Source organism: Schistocerca piceifrons, chromosome 8 (genome assembly GCF_021461385.2).
Source record: "Schistocerca piceifrons isolate TAMUIC-IGC-003096 chromosome 8, iqSchPice1.1, whole genome shotgun sequence".
NCBI classification, from domain to species: domain Eukaryota; kingdom Metazoa; phylum Arthropoda; class Insecta; order Orthoptera; family Acrididae; genus Schistocerca; species Schistocerca piceifrons.
The window spans coordinates 422,423,958-422,444,417 of record NC_060145.1 but is presented as its reverse complement, the minus strand read 5'-3'; the positions used below and the strand labels follow the sequence as shown (position 1 = coordinate 422,444,417).

At 43.5% G+C, this 20,460-nt stretch overlaps 1 protein-coding gene across 1 annotated transcript in view; it reads right to left on the bottom strand.

Moving 5' to 3' along the window:
- Positions 1-20,460, bottom strand: part of LOC124712411 (unconventional myosin-XVIIIa) — a 1,310,522-nt gene that overhangs the window by 763,562 nt on the left and 526,500 nt on the right. The gene's annotated exons all lie outside the window — the stretch shown is intronic.

The window sequence follows — 20,460 nt, the reverse complement described above, 5'->3', positions numbered from 1 at the left end:
TAAGGTAAAATCTTGAATGTTGTTGGACCGTATCGTGTTCCTCTTCAATTCTTTATAGACGATGGTCGTTTCGACCCCCTCAGATGAGATCTTTTTCAGGATCTTGTGGTGCTCCTGAAGAGTGTCCCAGAAAAGGGGTGGAAATGTCGATCGAGTAGAAGAAACAGAAGAGGAGCGTGGTGCGGCCTAAAGACATAAAACATTAAAGTTTCAATGACAACGGCCAAGACGGCCCGTGTACTTGGAGAGAGACGGTGCCCGGCGGCCCTGGTGCGTGGGCGGTGCCCAGCGGGCGGCCGCCCACGCGCCACCTGTGAGCGCCCTGGAGAAGCCGTGAGCTGGCGGCCCGCCAAGTGTGCTAACCTGAGTAACCTGAGGCCGGGCCGACGCCAGCCGGCGGTAGGCCACGCGCAGAGCCGAGGCGTGGGCGGGGCGCTGCACGCGCCGCTTTCCCCCCCGCCTCCGGCACCTGCCTCCGTCACAGGCGCCGCGCACCGCGCCGTTAAAAGTTTTTGTTTTTTGAGCCCTGCGGATTCCATCCCGACAACAGTACCACTGATGGAAATAATGGAATACTGCCGATGATTCGTAGACATCTACACTACTGGCCACTAAAATTGCTACACCACCAAGATGACGTGCTACAGACGCGAAATGTAACCGACAGGAATAAGATGCTGTGATATGCAAATGATTAGCTTTTCAGAGCGTCCACACAAGGTTGGCACCGGTGGTGACACCTACAACGTGCTGACATGAGGAAAGTTTCAAACCGATTTCTCATACACAACCAGCAGTTGACCGGCGTTGCCTGGTGAAACGTTGTTGTGATGCCTCGTGTGGAGGAAAAATGTGTACCATCACGTTTCCGACTTTGATAAAGGTCGGATTATAGCCTATGCGTTTGTGGTTTATCGTGCCGCGACATTTCTGCTCGTGTTGGTCGAGATCCAATGACTGTTAGCACAATATGGAATCGGTGGGTTCAGGAGGGTAATACGGAACGCCTTGCTGGATCCCAACGGCCTCGTATCACTAGCAGTAGAGATGACAGGCATCTTATCCGCATGGCTGTAACGGATCGTGCGGCCACGTCTCGATCCCTGAGTCAACATACGGGGACGTTTGCAAGACAATAACCATCTGCAAGAACACTTCGACGACGTTTGCAGCAGCATGGACTATCAGCTCGGAGAGCATGGCTGCGGTTACCCTTCACGCTGCATTACAGACAGGAGCGCCTGCGATGTTGTACTCAACGGCGAACCTGGGTGCAACAATGGCAAAACGTCATTTTTTCGGATGAATGCACATTCTGTTTACAGCATCATGATGGTCGCATCCGTGTTTGGCGACATCGCGGTAAACGAACATTGGAAGCGTGTATTCGTCATCGTCATAGTGGCATATCACACGGTGTCATGGTACGGGGGCGCCACTTGTTACACGTCTCGGTGACCTATTGTTCGCACTGACGGCACTTTGAACATTGGACGTTACATTTCAGATGTGTTACGACCCGTCGGTCTACGCTTCATTCGATCCCAGCGAAACCCTACATTTCAGCAGGATAATGCACGACCGCATGTTGCAGGTCGTGTAAGGGCCTTTCTGGATACAGAAAATGTTTGACTGCTGCCCTTGCCAGCACATTCTCCAGATCTCTCACCAACTGAAAACGTCTAGTCAATGGTGGCCGAGCAACTGGCTTGTCACAATACGCTGTCACTACTCTTGATGAACTGTGGTGTCGTGTTGAAGCTGCATGAGCAGCTGTACCTGTACAGGCCACCCAAGCTCTGTTTGACTCAATGCCCAGGCGTATGAAGGCCGTTATTACAGGCAGGAGTGGTTGTTCTGGGTACTGATTTCTCAGGATCTATGCACCCAAATGTAATCACATGTCAGTTCTAGTATAATATATTTGTCCAATGAATACCCGTTTATCATCTGCATTTCTTCTTGGTGTAGCAATTTTAATGACCAGTAGTGTAATACATCTGACCAGCTGCGAGTGCACTATAGAAATCATACAGTGGTTTAAGTGTGGGACAGCACGCTGTGTGGTCTGGCGCGTTGTCAGAGAACGAGCATCAGTGATGCTGGCTGTGATGAACTGCCTCGGTCGTTGGCGAGCTGTGGCAGGCGGGTTATGAGGAGCAGCCGCGAGTCCGCTGGCTGGCCGCCTGGCTAGGCCGACTACGCAGCGATTCATTATGCCGTAACGCAGCGCGGTCGAGTGCTTTTTAGCCTGGCAGCCCCGCCCGGCGTGGCTTGGCGTGGCACGCCGCCAGGGTCGGTGAGGCGCCAGGAATGCAATATGCAGGCGGCAGCAGGTAGCTGAGGGACCCGGCCCCACGCGGAACGCGCTGCCTCTACTCTCTGCTTCCGCCTGTTCACCAGCCTGCCCGTTCCTGTTGCGCTCTCATCAAGAAATAAAAAGTAAAGGCCCACTGAACGAACTGTCAAGTTCACTTCCGTGCTCCAACACCTCAGCCTGCAAACTTCCTGTTTTCTTTTTTCCTCCAAAAAATCAGCAACTGCTGTCAGTTTCCACTGACAATTTACGTAGTGATGTGACAACCGACTCGTTTGAACAACCGACTAAACAATCCGGCGTTCCCCAAGGAAGTGTTATAGGCCCTCTATTGTTCCTGATCTATATTAACGACATAGGAGACAATTTGAGTAGCCGTCTTAGATTATTTGCAGATGTCTTGTAAAGTCATCAGACGATCAGAACGACTTCCAAAATGATTTAGGTAAGATATCTGTACGGTGCGAAAAGCGGCAACTGACCCTGAATAAAGAGAAGTGCGAAGTTATTCACATGAGTTATAAAAGAAATCAGCTAAATTTCGAGTACGCGATAAGTCACACAAATCAGAAGGCTGTAAATTCAACTAAATACTTAGGGATTACAATTACAAATAACCTAAATTGGAACGATCACATAGACAATATTGTGGGTAGGGACTGCGATTCATTGGCAGAACACTTAGAAGGTGCAACAGGTCTACCAAAGAGACTGCATACACTACGCTTGTTCGTCCTATTCTGGAGTATTGCTGTGTGGTGTGGGATCTGCACCAGGTGGGACTGACGGATGACATCGAAAAAGTACAAAGAAGGGCGGCTTGTTTTGTATTACCGCGAAATAGAGGAGATAATGTCACAGACATGATACGTGTACTGGAGTGGCAGTCATTAAAACAAAGGCGTTTTTCGTTGCGACGCGATCCTCTCATGAAATTTCAATCACCAGTTTTCTCCTCCGATTGCGAAAACCTTCTGTTGGCACCCACATACGTAGCGAGAAGTGACATCACTATAAAATAAGAGACATCAGGGCTGGCACAGAAAAATTTAAGTGCTAGTTTTTCCCGCGTGCCGTTAGAGAGTGGAACGGTAGAGAGACAGCATGAAGGTGGTTCATTGAACCCTCTGCCAGGCACTTTATCGAAAATAGCAGAGTAATCACGTAGATGTAGATATTTCTCTCATTCAGTCGGCTTTCTCAGTCGAATAAAACAACAGAATTAAACTATTCTCTGGGAGGAGGGGGAGGGGCGTCAGCTAGATGAGTGTTCTTCACTCGCTCTCTAGGTATCAGTCGTGTCGCTTAGTGTCAGACAAGCTACTAACATGTCTCTGTCAATTACGAGCATTACATGCGTGTTTTCATTCAGTCTCCAGTTTGAAGTCTTGTCGCTCACTTATTTATTCAGCCTTTTCGGTTATAGGTGAGCCACGGCTCGGACTGACAACTTTTTTACAGACAAATAACGTATCTTATTTCAAGAGGAGGTGAATGAAAAGAATATTTGCAAAAACAATGTACGAGGGTCACTCCAAAAGAAATGCACACAATTTTTTTAATCCATCTTTTAGAGTGTGTAGATACATCCTTTAGGAACAGTATTTTCATTTCTCCACATAATTTCCATCCCTCTCAACTGCCTCACGCCATCTTGGAACCGGCGCTTGAATACCCGCACGGTAAAATTCTGGACCAGCCTGTTGGAGACACTGTTTGGCAGCGTGCACAAGGGAGTCATCATCTTCAAACCTTGTTCCACGAAGAGAGTCCTTCAGTTTCCCAAAGAGATGATAGTCACATGGAGCCAGGTCAGGTGTCCATCCGAGTTTTAATAATGGCTCTGAGCACTATGGGACTTAACATCTGAGGTCATCAGTCCCCTAGAACTTAGAACTACTTAAACCTAACTAACCTAAGGACAACACACACATCCATGCCCGAGTTAGGATTCGAACCTGCGACCGTAGCGGTCCCGCGGTTCCAGACTGAAGCGCCTAGAACCGCTCGGCCACACCGGCCGGCATCAGAGTTTTGTGATCGCTTCCATGGTTTTGTGACTGACATGTGGCCGTGAATTGTCGTGCAACAGCAAAACCTCCTGCTTTTGCCGATGTGGTGGAACACGACTCAGTCGAGCTTGAAGTTTCTTCAGTGTCGTCACATATGCATCAGAATTTATGGTGGTTGCACTTGGCATGATGTCCACAAGCAAGAGTCCTTCGGACACCGTAGCCATAACTTTTCCAGCAGAAGGTGTGGTTTTGAATTTTTTTTTGGGGGGGGGTAAATTTGCATGATGCCACTCCATTGATTGCCTCTTCGTCTCTGGTGGAAAATGATGGAGCCATGTTTCATCACCTGTCACAATTCTTCCAAGAAGTTCATCTCCACCATTCTCGTAATGTTCCAAAAGTTCGCTGCATACCATTTTTCTTGTTTCTTTGTGAGCCACTGTCAACATCCTGGAAACCCACCTGCCACAAACCTTTTTTAACGCCTACACTTTCAGTCTTCTGCAAACACTTCCTTCCCCTATCCCAACGTATCGTGACAACTCGTTCACTGTGATGCGTCTGTCAGCAGTCACCAATTCGTTAACTCTCTACCCATTGTCTGGAGAGTATGCAGTACGAGGCCTGCCGCTGCGAGGACAATCCCCAATATTGCCGTGCCCGCTTTCATCATGTAACCTCCTTGCCCACCGACTAACTGTACTGCGATCGACAGCAGCATCTCCATACACCTTTTCCTACCTCTTGTGGATGGATGTTTCCCACTGTCTCGTTTTCACAGCACAGGAATTCTATGACAGCACGTTACTTCTGACGAATGTCAAGTGTAGCAGCCATCTTGAAGACATGCAGTGACAGCGCCACTCACGGGAACAGGTTGAACTAAGTTTGAAAACAAGCGGGAAAGATGTATCTACACACTGTAAAACTTTCACACATGTAGAATGAAAACTGTATTTTTTACAAAAATGGTGTGCATTTCTTTTGGAGTGGCCCTTGTATAAATTTACTAGCGGAGAAACCCGCTGTTGCCCGGGTATTTATTTACAGCTGTGTATCCACGACCGTACCACGCAGCAACTAGCGTTGTGCTTAATGTTTATGACGTCATATCTCCGGAACAACATTGGTTTCCAAAATTAAACAACAAACCGCTATTTCACCGTCCTGTGTCTAATTCACGAGAAAATCATACAAACTGTCAATCAAACGTCCGTCCGATCATGCTCTGCACGGAAGACGGCATTCCGATCAACGGACAACCACAACCATGCCAACGATGACGTCAGAGTGCCAAGGAAACGAGGTAGTGTTCGCCAGGTAGTCCCACGTCCACAGTCGCTGTGCACACAGTCACAGACGGTGCAGTACGGCACACAGAAGATACCTACCAGACTCTCTGCAGTGCAGGGCCATAAAAAGAAAGGAACCAGGGCAGTAGCAAACTGTTGAGGCCCGATGGCTTAATATGAACAGTTCTGTTCTATCTCTGATGTGGGGACAGTTCATGAGGCAGAAAGTGTATCCTGAAGACCAGCGCAGGGCCGATCACGTGTGACTTCAAAGAGAAGACCGTTATTTGACTGTAAGGGCACGACGCTACCGCCGTAGGGCTGCACGGCATTTGGCACGTGAGCTCGCAGCATCCACTGCACGTGTTGAGTCGAAGTGAACGGTGCGCAGAAGGCTTCGGCAGAGTGGCATTTTACTGTTGGAGACATGCTGTATCCCTACCTCTGACGCGTCCTTTCAGAATAGAATGGACTCAACAAGCCACCTGGGCTATCGAACAGTTGGCCAAAGTTGTTTTCACAGATGAGTTCCGATTTAGTCTGGAGAGTGATACTCGATGGATTTGCATCTGAAAGGGACGATTCAGCACCCAAATATTGCGGAAAGAGACCGAAGAGGATCCCTAACCGTGTAGACAGGGATTGTGTTCACCACTAGAACACATCTTCACGAAATTGTAGGGTGAATACGCAGCTTTAACTGCCGTTAGATAACGTGACGAGATCTTTGGACCTCAAATGCGGTTGTTCCAAAGTGCTGTGCGCCCAGACATCGTATTTGGATGTATGTACACTGAAGCGCCAAGGAAACTGGTATAGGCATGCATATTCAAATATAGAGATATGTAAACAGGCAGAATGCGGCGCCGCGGTCGGCAACGCCTAATAAGACAAGTGTTTGGCGTAGTTGTTAGATCGATTACTGCTGCTACAATGGCAGGTTATCAAGATGTCAGTGAGTATGAACGTGGTGTTATAGTCGGCGCACGAGCTATGGGAGACAGCATCTCCGAGGTAGCGATGAAGTGGGGATTTTCCCGCACGACCATTTCACAAGTTTACCACGACTAGCAGGAATGCGGTAAAACATCAAATCTCCACATCACTGCGGCCGGAAAAATATCGTGAAAGAACGGGACCACCGACGGCTAAAGATAATCGTTCAACGTCACAGAAATGTAACCCCTTCGCAAACTCCTGCAAATTTCAATGCTAGGGCATCAACAAGTGTCAGTGCGCGAACGATTCAACGGAACATCAACGATATGGGCTTTCGTAGCCGAACGCCCACTCGTGTACCCTAGATGACTGCACGACACAAAGCTCTACGCTTCCCTTGGGCCCGTCAATACTGATTTTGGTCTGCTGATGGCTGGCAACATGTTGCCTGGTCGGAACAGTCTCGTTTCAAATTGTATCGAGCGGATGGACGTGCACGGTTATTGAGAAAACCTCACGAATCCATTGTCCCTGCATGTCAGCAGGGGACTATTCAAGCTAGTGGAAGCTCTGTAATGGTGTGCGGTGTGTGGAGTTGATTGGGACCCATGATAAGTCTAGATACGACTCTGACAGGTGACATGTACGTTAACATCCTGTCTGATCACCTGCATCCTTTCATGTATTACTGCAGGGAACTTCCAACGACTTGTCGAGTCCATGCCACGTCGAGTTACTGGCCTACGCCGGGGAAAAGGATGTCGGACGCGATATCAGGATGTATCCCATGACTTTCGTCGCATCAGTGTACATACGCACACACATACTGACATATATACACCCATTTTCATAATATATGTATGTTTAAGCAAATACGAATTGTTCGTGCTTCTGGTACTGGCAATAGCTATCAATTTTTTGTTGGTTTTAAAAGATTGATAGCTGGAGTTACATTTTAAATTTATCGAAGCTTTGTCTCTCTTCCCGCCAGTTTGCAATCGTCACCGTTAATTCTATTTTGGTAAAGGGTGAAGTGGTCTGAATAGTAGGCATATAGAATAAAAATTTTATATTTCTTTGGTGACTTAATCAGTTGCTTTTTTAGCATATAGTGCCATCTGTAGAAATTACTATTTCTCAAAAAATATTTGTTTCTTATCTTTGAATGGTTAATAAGCCAAGCATTGCCCTAGAGGAATGTAGGGGAACCGCCTAAACATCACACACAGGCTTATCAGCAGAACCGACAGAAAGGCTCCTGACTGGTTTCACTCGAAAGAAATGCATGAATAATAATCCAATCGACGTGTAAAGCTACAGCCGACTGGATCGACTACTTTCATTCGCTTGTTACAAAAGACTAATTTAAGTCAAAAGAATGAGTCAATGATTCAGCCGACACCTGTAGCTAACACAGGAGACACGAGAGAACAGAACAGAAAAAAATAGAATCTATAGTTAAGGAATGAGATGTATAGGAGACACCAGAAGAATAGACAGGATTTGGTGTGGACAGACGTCACATGACAAACCTTCACGTACATCGTTGAATAGTTCGCTCAGTTTTTTACTGCAGAGGACAGCCAGCCCTCTGAATGAACACGCTGAGCTACCGTATCGGCAAGGGACAGGATGGCGGAACATCATCTACGGCATCCAGGAATAGCTAACGTGGCGCTGAAAGGGGCACTAGAGGAGAAAAATAGTACTCTGGACTATGGAAAACAGACTTTACAATATGCTGGGATTAATATGCTGAGATGAAAATATTAGGGAACGAAAAATTGGTTCAGGTAGGCTGTATTCCTTTTGTTATCTATACGATTGGCCAATTTCAACCTTTGGTCATTTTCAAGCACGTATATTGAGCTTCCAGCTTCATTCTTCATTATAATATATCGCTGGTACATGTGGACAGGAATACACCTTACATTCGAGCATATGTGGCACAAAAACAATACACTATCGTACATGGTTACGTACATCAGCCGATGCAGACAGGCATCTTTCTGTTTGTGTAGGCTAATAGATATAACCATGTACAACAGCGTATGTTTCTGTGGCACATACGCACAGCAGTAAGGTGTATTCCAGTCCACATGAACCACTACTATATTATAATGTAAAATGAAACTGGAAGATTAAGGTTAAGATATGTGCTTGAAAATGATCAAGGGCTGAAACTGGCCAATCCCATAGCTAATTAAAAAAAAAAAAAATCAGCCTATCTGGACCATGTTTTCATTTTCAAAGCAGGTTGAGGCTGTGGACCCCCATAAAAACAAAACTGAAAATATTAGAGTAAACTAGGAAAAAATGAAGAAAGAATCAAGTCAATCAAACACTGATGAAAAAAATCCACAATTTTGCGGTATGTGACGCCTTCCCGTTGTGCTGTTCTGGCAGACTGACAGTCTCCACGAAACACTGCCGACTTGCTTGTAGCTGGCTAGCGCCAGCAGTGCATGACTGCTTCGCAGCAAAAACCTTTTGCCTCGGCGATACTCTTGCCTAACCATTCGTTTCGAGCCGACCTCATCCAAATCGTGGAGGCGTAGCAGCCAGGCCCTTGACTTTTACCCTCTGCGAATGTTAACGGTGAACTCTTCTTCATTGGGATCGTACTTCAGGGCAAAATCCTGCGCCTACGTGTTCCCTACAAGAGGCAGTAAGCAGAATCACTGCCACACACACTGTTTCTCCCGGGCGAATCGTCGACTTTACTCTGAAAACACACACACACACACACACACACACACACACACACAAAGAAAAAAGAAACTTCACCACGAACTAGACTTTGATGTTTTTGTGTATGGGACATATCACCATCATCATCGTTTTCCAACTCCAGTTTCCTGAGTGTGGTGTACAAGTGCTCTCTATTCCCTTCGGTCTTCATACATCATCTGTTCCACGACAAGTTTCCATTTTTGTCCCTTCCTTTCCACATCTGATGTTATAGTCTCTATCCAGCGTTTCCTTGGTCTTGCCCGTGATCTTCTTACGAGTTTCAGGTTGAAATACCTTTTGACAGGTCTTTCGCTGTCTTTCTCGTTAAGTGCCCATACCACTGAAGCCTGCGTTTCTTTATGATTTAACAGGAACCTCGATACCTCCTACTTTCCTATTCACCTTAATTTTATCCTTTCTAGTTGTTTGGTTCACAGTTCTAATGAATCTCATTTCTGTTGCCTGAACTTTCCTGAGGTTTTGGTTAGTAGGGTACATGTTTCTAAACCATATGTTAGGATTGGTACGAAATAGGTGTGGTGCATAGTCACTTTTGCTTGTCGTGGCATTTTATCATCCCGGAGAAGACTTCTGATTTTTCTGTGTCCTGCCGAGTATTTCCTGCTTAATGGAGTTGTATTTCGAGATCGTTCTTCTTAGGTACTTGAAATGGAAAACAGTTTCTAAATCGACTCCTTCTAGAAATATATTTGAGGTTATTTTTCCTACTGATCTGAATTTGTTCTTCCAACCGTTAAGTTTCTTCTGTGCTTCAGCTTCTGTCTCTCCCCAAACTATCAAATCATCCGCAAAAAACCAGGGGATTTGATTCACTATTTATTTTCTTGATAAATTTTATGATTTTGTCCATTACTATTAAAATAAGTGTGGTGATAGGGCACTTCCTTGTTGGACATTTATTGACTCTCTGGACACAGCTGTAACGCTTTTGGTACAGCATCTTGACTTTATCCATTAGATACCCTGTCACCTTTAGCTCTTCCAAGCATTCCAGTATTTTGCTTCAAAGACTATTGTCATACGTTTTTTAAATGTCGACAAATACAATCACAAGATTTCCTCCGTATTGCCAGTACTTTTCTGTATGCATTCTTACTGCAAAAACCGAGATCCATAGTACCTTGAACTCTGCTGAATCCATGTTGTTCTTCCTCAAGCGAATGTTCTGTTATCTTTCTAAGTCTCATTTCTATTATCTTTTCTAACAGCTTCATGTCTGTGACAGCAACGTGATGCCTCTGTAATTTCCACATTTTTATCGACTGCTCTTTCTGAACACAGCGATGACGATTCCTTTACTACAATCTCCTGCGATTTTGTTTTCTTTCCGAATCACTGATAACACTCTGTATAGCCAGTTTAAGCCTAATATTCCAGCTGCCTTTATCATGTCTGAACTGAGATCATCAGAGCCTGAATATTTTCCATTTCGCAAGCTCTTCAATGCTGTTTCTACCTCACGCCTTGTTAATGGGTGTCCGTTGGTTTGGACTTCATTAATTACTCAACAATCGTCGGTGGTTGTGTTGTCCCCATCTCTCCATTTAGCAACATGTTGCAGTACTTTTCCTTTTCATCCCTGATCCCTTCCTCTCTTCGTACTAAGTTACCATCATCTTTTTCCAGTGCAAGGGTATTTACATTTTCATTCCGTTTACTCTTTAGTATTTTGTACAGTAAATTCCTACTTCCGTGACAATCTTCCTCTATTCTTGTAGTGAAGTCTTCCCAGAACTTTTCATTTTCTTCCTGGATCAGTCTTTTTACAGGCATTCCTTTCCCCGGTATTCCTGAGCTAGATAGTCAATTGCTAATTCATTTCCTCTATCACCTGTTTTCTGTTTTTCATGGTCTAATTTTTCTTTTCAGTAAGTTCCTATCTTTTATTGCTGTCTACACCCGATCATTCCACCAAGGTGTTTCCTTCCCAAACTGTCTCAGAATAAAATTAAAAACGGCTCCAATACACGGATTCTAAGCAACGTTTACGGCAGGTTTGCCTTTGGTTCTGAAGAAAATACCGGAACAGAAATCTCTCCCGATTTGGCATTCCCTCCCCGCTACTACCAGTTAGACTCGTATTGGCTAAAATGTCCCTGAGTCTAGATCAAGTGTTACCAGAACATCGGGCGTCACGGTCTTAGGGATAAGGTGCGTGTCTGGAAGCCTAGGTTGACAAAAATAAAAAACACCTACAGCCGTCCTTATGATTTTATTATGTCGCTACCAGTTTCAACGCTTCATTGCGTCATATTCAGGCTGTTTTTGATGCGGTACAGGTTGATATGATCCCCATGCATAACCCATCAGTTGCCAGCATTACTGGATACGCAGATAATGTGCCAGCACTCCAACCATCAACTGCCCAGGGCAGGATAATGGAATGTAGTAGAATTAAATCAGGTGACGCTGAGGGAATGAGGCAGTTAAAGTACTAAATGCGTTTTGCTATTTCGGGAGCAAAATAACCGATGATGGTCGAAGTAGAGAGGATGTAAAATGTAGACTGGCAATGGCAAGGAAAGCGTTTCTGAAGAACAGAAATTTGTTAACATCGAGTATGGATTTACGTCTCAGGAATCCTTTTATGAAAAGTAGTTGTATGGAGTGTAACCACGCAAGGGACTGAAACGTGAACGATAAATACACACATAAAAACAAGTTACGCACCATCTCGGTTCCGAGAGTACCGGAACCTGTACAGAAAATTATTGGAATAGAGATCAACATAAAATAATTTCCGCCCTTTTTATTGCAATTGAAAACCACACATTACATGTTGTACCACCATACTGCGAGACCTTCAGTGATCCAGACTGCTAACCCAATACCACGTACTCTTATATTGATGCATGCCTGTATTTGTCGTGGCATACTATCCACACGTTGGTCCAGATTGACCCACTCCTCAACGGCGATTCGGCGTAGATCCCTCACTGTGGTTGGTGCATCACGTCGTTTATAAACAGCCCTTCTCAATGTATCCCAGGCATGTTCGATAGGGCTCATGACTGGAGAACATGCTGGCCACTCTAATCGAGCGAAGTCGTTAGCCTGAAGGAAGTCATTTACAAGATGTGCACGATGGGGGCGCGAATTGACGTTCATGAAGACAAATGCCTCGCCAATATGCTACAGATATGGTTGCACTAACGGTCGGAGGATGGCAGCTTCCGGGTCGCAACTGAAAACTATCAATTAATGTGACATGAAGTTACTGGAATCAAATTAATTTATTAGTGCCAATAAAGGAACTAAATATTTATTTCTCACGATTCGTTCGTTAGGTCTAAGTATTCAGTCTAAAATCCTATCTCGGCAACATATTTTGGACGCCAAATGTTTTGGGTAAAGTGTATGTACACTTAATGTGGACGTTTACAGAAAATATTTTTTTTTTTAATGAGGTTGCGCCACGAAGTCCTCTCCTGTGACAGCCTCTTCATCACGGAGTAGCACTTCTAACCTACGTCCTCAATTATTTGTTGGATATATTCGTATCTCTCTCCTCCTCTTCAGTTTTTACTCTCTACAGCTCCTCGCAGTACCATGGAAGTTACTCTATGATGTCTCAACTATCATCAGGTGTCTTCTTCTTTTCAGTGTTTCTCACGTATTTCCTTCCCTGTCAATTCTGCGAGGAAATTCATTTCTCATCTTATCAGTTCGTCTAATTTTTAACATCCTTCTATAAATTTACACCTCAAACGCTTCGATTCTCTTCTTTTCTAATTTTTTCCCAAAATTTCGAACATCTTATACTACTGTATTTCGCCGAGCGCTTTTTCTAGGTCGACAAATCCTGTGGGTGTTTCTCTATCGCGCTCTAATTCTAAACATTTAGATGAATACAATTCTTTTCGTGTCCTGCACTATCCATATAATTTGTATTCATTCTTTTATAGTAGTTGTTTATTCTCAGCATCTGGGAGTTCCGCTATAATGTGCCATAATTCTTTTGGTTATTTCTCTTACCAATATACGAATAATGAAGTACCAGAAATGACTGCAAACGCTTGTAATGTGAGCTTTGTTGAGGTTGTGCACAATGCGTTCAAGACGTCAAGCGTTTAAGAGTTGGATGTAAAAGGAAATAAAAGGGAATCTTTTCATAAAAAGATTGTTCCTTTGCTTTCAGAAGATGGTAATTAATTTTAATTGGTTGTTCCGACAAGAGAAGGAAAGACTCGTTAGAAGTTTAAAGGCACTAGCACTAAAAGGTTTCTGATTCAAAGCAGCAGTCAGTCGCTGTGAAAGAGAGGAAATCCTCGAGCTTGCAATACGTCTCTGCTCAGACGTCAGCGGCGACTAAACGTTGTTCCCAGCACGCGGCAACGCGGTTGTACGATTCCATATGGCTACCGTGTCTGACGTAATTCAGTAGCACAAGCTTATCCGAAGTTACGTCCTGTTTTACTAACAATTTTACATGTTTATACTGATACGTAAGAGGAGTCCCCTTCTCCTGATCTTGGCCACTCAGGGGGACATGTTATGCTGATAAATAGAGGCGGCCAGTGCTAGATGCTACATGAAAATCTAATAGAAGATATACCCTGTATTCTGTAAGTTAAGTTATGAAAACATTTCTTATTATATCACTGCATACTCGCACGACCACGTCTTCCTAGGCGGAATATGTGCCATGATGAAGCCATCAGGCAACACCTGAAAGTAATTTACCGTGCATACCCATCGGCGTCTGCAGAAAACTATCCAATAGGAGTCAAAATTGAAAAAGTATCGACATTTTCAGCTTTGGTCTGTTGAGAAAGTGTCTGACTCCAACAAACAAATTTCACAACAAATACAAAAGTTACTGATCTTAAATGTTTGAAGCTTTTCAGTCGATAATTTTGTGAAGGCAGCATACGGGTACACCTTCATGGAAACCATACTTCATTAGCATATAGAAAGCACATCTTTTTATATTACCAGTATGGATATGGATGGAAGAAATCTTAGAAGACAATCATCGCATTGGTCGGCAGAACCAACTCGTAACAGCTTAGGACTGACCCAAAATGGCCCTTGCCTCACTAATTTGACACACGGCTGTGTAACTATGGGAACTGGACTCCACAACCTCATACCACTACGGTTGCAAGTCGCCCTGGGTTTTGTGCTATACAGTTAAAGAAGATCCCAACACCTTTTGGCTCTCTTGTAGCCTAGAAAACGACAATAACTCCGCATTTGGGTCCACAGATGAAGTATAAGCAATTACACCTACAGTATACCATGACAGTGTTCTCCATACACTACTTCAATAGTTCTACCTTGCGAAACTGATCACTTCATGCAATACAAGCGCCAAGTCACAGTTGCGATTAAGTTGCGTAGAAAGCGAAGGTGTGATGTCTTAGAAATAGTGATTGACATTGGGCACATATAAGTTACTGCAGCCATGTTTATATTGCGTTACGCGTTGAGGCCATCCCTTTCTCCACTTCACTAAAGGCTGTACAGGGAAGTGACACAAAAAATATCGGGTACTCTATTTCTGCAATGTCCTGCAACTGTTCCTACACGCCAAAAAAAGAGCCAAAAACGCCGTCACTGTAAGAAAACTATATAATTTCCCGTGAACAACCTGACAAACAAGATAGCGTCCTTGCACTTGGCAATGCTTATCTGCAGTTTAGTAGAACCACGGGCAATCCATTTCTATAAATGTACGAAAAATCTTTAACCAATAAATTGTCTGAAACCCAGATTCCAGGAGGGGGCAAGGACCCTCTCTTCCAGACTCCTATATCGTATACACACACTGTGTACATGTCAGCGTGATTTACAACGCATATCTTACCGCTATTTGGCGTGCAGAGTAGTGGTAACTTCCGACCAGACAAGAAGCCGCAACTTCTCAGTAATTAAACAGTCGATCGAGCTGTTAGTATTTTCGTCATCAGCCTGACTATAAGGAGTGTTAGATGTGTGTGTACAGCAGCTTTTTGAATGTAAGAGGTACATTTAATTTTTTGCGCGGCAGAGCCTGTACCAAACCCACTAGCACAAATGTAAATTGTGGTACCTCTCAATGCCTTCTGCAGAGCGTAAAGACAACTTTTTTTCCGTCCCAATGTAGACATACGCCCTGTCATGATTGTTATGTAATAGTTTCTGGAACTGGAGATTACCAACTACGAGTGTGTTCTACAGTACGTGGAAGTAACTGCCACCCTACGAGGACGGATAGTGTAAGCATAGTTATGCGAGGCACTGGTTTTACTGTAGGGCACGTCCCAGCCAAACATGTTCCAACTTGGTCGCATAGGTAAACAACGCGCCCAACGTAATGTTTCGCTCGCACATCTCTTATGCTTTTATGGTCCAGGGACAACAAACATGCCGATGCGCGCACTTCGCTGCACTTTTACGTTAAACGTACTTGACATTATTGGGTTACGACCTGCTATGAGCAGGGCTTCCCACTGGGAGACATTAAGGGTTCTTTAGCTGACGAGTTATGAGCGAAGTTATGTCTTCGTGTAGCTGTTTGAAGCTCACGATATTGTGGACAGCACGTATCATGTAGAACAAAGCATAGGGCCTACTGAATGAGATGTCAGTCAACACCCCCAAATAAAATTAAGCGTCTAACAAAGCTGTTAGATGTAGACAGTTGACAGGTGGAGAGAGCACATTGAAATCCTCTATGAAGGCGAAGACATGTCTGATGTTATGGAAGAAGAAACAAGAGTCGACATACATAGAACAGACAGAGGGTCCATCCTAGAATCAGAATTTCAAAGACCTTTGGGAGACTTAAGATCAAATAAAACAAAAGGGATAGAAAACATTCCACCAGAATTTGTAAAATTTTGGGGGGAAGTGGCAACAAAACGATTATTCGTGTTAGTATGTAGTATGTATTGAGCTTGGCGATATACCATACGACTTTCGGAAAAACATCATCCACACAATTCTGGAGAATACAACAGCTGACATGTGCGGGAATTATCGTAGAATTAGTTTAACAGCTCATACTCCCAAGTTGTTGACAAGAATAATATACAGAAGAATGGAAAACAAAATTGAGGCTGTGTTAGATGACGATCAGATTGACTTCAGGAAGGGTCAAGGTACCAGAGAGGCGTTTCTGACCATTCGGTTGATCTTGGAAGCAAGACTGAAGGAAACTCAAGACACGTTCATAGGATTTGTCGGCCTCGAAAAAGCGTTCGACAGTGTAAAATAGTGCAAGATGTTACAAATACTGAGAAAAATGGGGGTAAGCTGTACGGAAAGACGGGTAATAATACGTACAATGGCAAACAGGGAATAATAAGAGTGGAAAATCAAATACGAAGTGCGAAGGGATGGGAGGCAAGAACGTGGTCTTTCGCCCCTACTTTTCGACCTATACATCGAAGAAACAATTATGGAAATGAGAGAAAAATTTAGCAGTGGAATTAAAATTCAAGGTGGAAGGATATCAATGATACGACTCGCTGATGACATTGCTATCCTTGGTGAAAGTGAAGAAGAATTACATGATCTGCTGAACGGAATGGGCGGTGTAACGAGTACAGAATGTGGACTGAGAGTAAATCTAAGAAAGACGAAAGTAATGAGAAGTAGTGGAAATGAGAACAGCGAGAAACTTCACATCAGGACTGATGGAGACGAAGTAGATGAATTTAAGGAATTCTGCTACCGTAATGCCACTTCCTCGGACGAAAATTGAAAAAAGAAAAAATAGCAACCAATACCCCAAAAATTTCCCCAAAACAAGTTCCAAATTCCATTAAAAGTGAACAAGTAACCAAAGTTCCATTTAACACTATTATTTGGATAATAACCAGTAATTGAAACAAGAACCTTATACTTAGTAATGTACCAGCTTACAAAAGAGAGACAGAATCTCAGTAAACTCAAACTCATAATAAATCGCAAAATCACTATAATTAAAATTAGCAAAGTAGAACCAACGTTCTCAAAGAATACTTCGTGTGAGTAGTCTTTGAGAATCGTGAGTAATGGCTAAGGAAAATTTGATCCATTGTCACTACGCTACGAGAGTTAGCCGAAGTTGGTCCGACTTGTTTGAATACTCGTATATGTAGGCGCTGTTAGACTGTGTTTCGAGGATTGATAATTACGACCTACTATGACGCAGTGAAACGAAACATTGACTTCAACATCGTTTACAATTCAGATAGAGGACTACCTTATATTAGACCGAAGTGAACTTTTTAATTAGATACCTCGAATACAGCTCTAGTTAGGCACTGAACAGTGATAGACAATTAACTTCATTCGTATTTGCAAATGTACTCTGGAACTTGGCAATAGTTTTAAAGCAGATAATTTATAAATTCCCCCCCTCCCCCACCACCTTGCAAAACTTCTTCCTCAAGGCCTTGTTAGGAACTGATTGTTACTGTGAAATAAACCACTCTTTCGTGCCAATTTACGCATTTGTGATTCCAAATTACAAAATTGTTTGGAGACATAACTGTGATCGTGCTGCGATAATATTTGACTGAAGCGCTCGGCGCATATATAGAAACTCTTTAAAGTTAGGAAGCAATCACAATGTTACGACTTATTAGAGATTTGAAATTACAACCAAACTATGGGGAAGTTGGTGTCGGTGGAACTGAATTGAAATTATCATTAATATTTTAATAGCAACTGTTAAACCATCGAATATAAACGAGTTAATTACGACGAGTAGCGTAATATTGGTCACAATTGGTGAACTAAATATCACGCACACGTCGAGTTCAGTTGAGCACTGTTTTTTTGTAACGTCGTGTTTACCTAATAACGGTATCATCGCTCTACCGACTATCGCCGAGTTTTAGCCAGGGCCGATCAATACTGATCTGTCAACTGCCAACTAGAAAAACCGGTGACGTTACACTACCTAGGCAGAAAAATAACCAGTAACGGACGGAGGAAGAAGAACATCAAAAGCAGACAAGCAAGAGGAGTCTACTAGTATCAAACATAGATCTTAATTTGTGTAAGTCTGGAGCCCAGTATTGTGTGTTGACTGTGGAGAAACCACCGGGAAAGCAGAGAAACGAAACATTTGAGATGTGGTGCTACAGAAGAATCTTGAAAATTAGGTAGACTGGCAAAGTAAGGAATGAGGAGGTGTTCCAGAGATTCGGCGAGGAAATGAATATATGGAAAACACTGACAAGAAGAAAGGACAGACCGGTAGGACGTCTGTCAAGAAATCACGGAATAACTTGCATGGTACTAGCGGGAGCAGTAGACGGTAAGAGCTGTAGAAGAAGGGAGAGAAATTGGAACACATCCAGCAACTAATTTAAGACGTACGTTGCAACTGCTACTCGAGATGGTTGGCAGAGGAGAGGAATTCGTGGCGTGCCGTATCAGTGAGAAGACTTTTGACTCAAAATAAATAAATTAATTAAAAAACAAAAAATAATCTCGCCACTTTATTCGTTTAGAAGTGATAGTTAAAATTCTGTGAGTATCCCTCGTTGTTGTTGTTGTTCTTGGTGTCTTCAGTCCAGAGACTGGTTTGATACGCTCTCCATGCTACTCTGTCCTGTGCAAGCTCTGTCCTGTGCAAGCTGCTTCATCTCCCAGTACGTACTGCAGCCTACATTCTTCTGAATCTACTTAATGTATCCTTCTCTTGGTCTCCCTCTACGATTTTTACCCTCCACGCTGCCCTCCAATACTAAATTGGTGATCCCTTTATGCCTCAGAATATGCCCTACCAACCGATCCCGTTTTCTAGTCAAGTTGTATCAGAAATTTCTCTTCTCTCCAATTCTATTCAATACCTCCTCATTAGTTATGTGATCTACCCATCTAATCTTCAGCATTCTTCTGTAGCACCACATTTCGAAAGCTTCTACTCTCTTCTTGTCTAAACTATTTATCGTCCACGTTTCACTTCCGTACATGGCTACACTCCATACAAATACTTTCAGAAACGACTTCATGACACTTAAATCTATACTCGACGGTAACAAATATCTCTTCTTCAGAAACGCTTTCCTTGCCGTTGCCAGTCTACATTTTATATCCTCTCTACTCAGACCATCATCAGTTATTTTGCTCCCCAAATAGCAAAACTCATTTACTACTTTAAGCGTCTCATTTCCTTACCTAATTCCCGCAGCATCACCCGATTTAATTCGACCACATTCCAATATCCTCGTATTGCTTTCGTTGATGTTTATCTTATATCCTCCTTTCAAGACACTGTCCATTCCGTTCAGCTGTTCTTCCAGGTCCTTTGCTGCCTCTGACAAAATTACAATGTCATCGGCGAACCTCAAAGTTTTTATTTCTTCTCCATGGATTTTAATTCCTACTCCGAATTTTTCTTTTGTTTCCTTTACTGCTTGCTCAATATACGGATTGAATAACATCGGGGAGAGGCTACAACCCTGCCTCACTCCCTTCCCAACCACTGCTTCACTTTCATGCCCCTCGACTCTTATAACTGCCATCTGGTTTCTGTACAAATTGTAAATAGCCTTTCGCTCCCTGTATTTTACCCCTGTCAACTTCAGAATTTGAAAGAGAGTATTCCAGTCAACATTGTCAAAAGCTTTCTCTAAGTCTACAAATGCTAGAAACGTATGTTTGCCTTTCTTAATCTATTTTGTAAGATAATTCGTGGGGTCAGTATTGCCTCCTGTGTTCCAACATTTCTACAGAATCCAATCTGATCCTCCCCGAGGTCGGCTTCTACCAGTTTTTCCATTCGTCTGTACAGAATTCATGTTAGAATTTTGCAGCCGTGGCTTATTAAACTGATAGTTCGGTAATTTTCACATTTGTCAACACGTGCTTTCTTTGGGATTGGAATTATTATATTCTTCTCGAAGTCTGAAGGTATTTCGCATGTCTCAAACATCGCGCTCACTAGATGGTAGAGTTATCCCTCTGTAGACGTACCGGGTGTTCAAAAAGTCAGTATAAATTTGAAAACTTAATAAACCACGGAATAATGTAGTTAGAGAGGTAAAAATTGACACACATGCTTGGAATGACATGGGGTTTTATTAGAACAAAAAAAAAAAAAAACAAAGTATTACTAGACGCGTGAAAGATCTCTTGCGCGCGTCGTTTGGTGATGATCGTGTGCTCAGCCGCCACTTTCGTCACGCTTGGCCTCCCAGGTCCCCAGGCCTCAGTCCGC